This window comes from Gekko japonicus, unplaced genomic scaffold (assembly GCF_001447785.1).
Source record: "Gekko japonicus isolate JY-2015 unplaced genomic scaffold, Gekko_japonicus_V1.1 scaffold5432, whole genome shotgun sequence".
Classification (NCBI taxonomy): Eukaryota; Metazoa; Chordata; class Lepidosauria; order Squamata; family Gekkonidae; genus Gekko; species Gekko japonicus.
Window position 1 is genome coordinate 1 of NW_015177186.1, and position 1,060 is coordinate 1,060.

General features: G+C 63.1%; 1 protein-coding gene across 1 annotated transcript in view; it reads left to right on the plus strand.

The window, feature by feature from the left end:
- Positions 1 to 1,001: 1,001 nt before the first annotated feature.
- CCDC61 (coiled-coil domain containing 61) overlaps positions 1,002 to 1,060 on the plus strand; it is a 26,906-nt gene continuing 26,847 nt past the window's right edge. Inside the window, exon 1 of the mRNA XM_015428375.1 lies at positions 1,002 to 1,035. The gene's annotated coding sequence lies outside the window, so the exon portion shown is untranslated. The remainder of the gene's footprint in view (positions 1,036 to 1,060) is intronic.

The window sequence follows — 1,060 nt, forward strand, 5'->3', positions numbered from 1 at the left end:
GGAATTTTCCATCCTGGAGTTGGCAACCCCGTCTAGGCGGGCAAGTCCCAGCCTGTTTCTTCGGCTGGGCTTCTGTTCGCTAAGCTTGCAAGCCCGGATGCCCGACCCCCGCACCCGTCTAAGAATTGCTGCGTTATTAGGGCTGGAAACCTGAATGTGTTGCAAAGGGAGTCAACTAAATTGCAAATTCTTTGCGGTCGGTGAGTGGGAAACCATGGTAACTGGATCCGCAGCCCCCTCCTTTCCCACAGTGAGGTGCGCAAATAGTCAAAATGTGAATTATGCTGACAGTAAAGGCATTCAAAAGAATGACACGAACCACAAAAGAGGTTTCCCAAGTTCCGCTCCGGAACCTGCCCCGCGCCAGCCTCGAACTCCCAGCTTTTCGTCGTCGGCGCGCGCTGGCCCGACCCTTCAGCTCCGTTGGGAGCTACGCGCTCACTGGCCGCTAGGGGGAAACAGAGCACCGCCTCTACAACGCCAAGTATTTCCCTTCCCCGCCCCGCCTCGCCCCGCCTCTTTTCATTACGTCCCGTAGTCTTGACGCTTGACAACCAAAAGCACCAATAGTCATTCGGAAGAGGCGGGCTTTGGCGCCGAAGGCGGGGCAACCGGAGCCAATCGCGGCGCTCAGCTTCGCTTCCCGTCTCCCAGAAGAAAGAAACCCCGAGGCAGAGGGAGGAGGAGGGGCCGTCGCTAAGGGCGGGGCCTTGGCCTTGACTGACGGCCCGCGCGGCGTTCGGTGCGGCGGGGACCGCCCGACTGACACGCTGGGGAACCAATGGCAGCGCCGGAGCCGTTGCGCTGGGGGGGGGGCCAATGGGAGAAAGGGAAAGGGGGCCGTCGCTAAGGGCGGGGCCTTGGCCTTGACTGACGGCCCGCGCGGCGTTCGGTGCGGCGGGGACCGCCCGACTGACACGCTGGGGAACCAATGGCAGCGCCGGAGCCGTTGCGCTGGGGGGGGGGGCCAATGGGAGAAAGGGAAAGGTGTGCGCCGCTCGGCAGAGGCGGCAGTTGAGGTGTGGCGGCGCGCAGGTGAGTGGCAGTGGTGGTGGGCGCC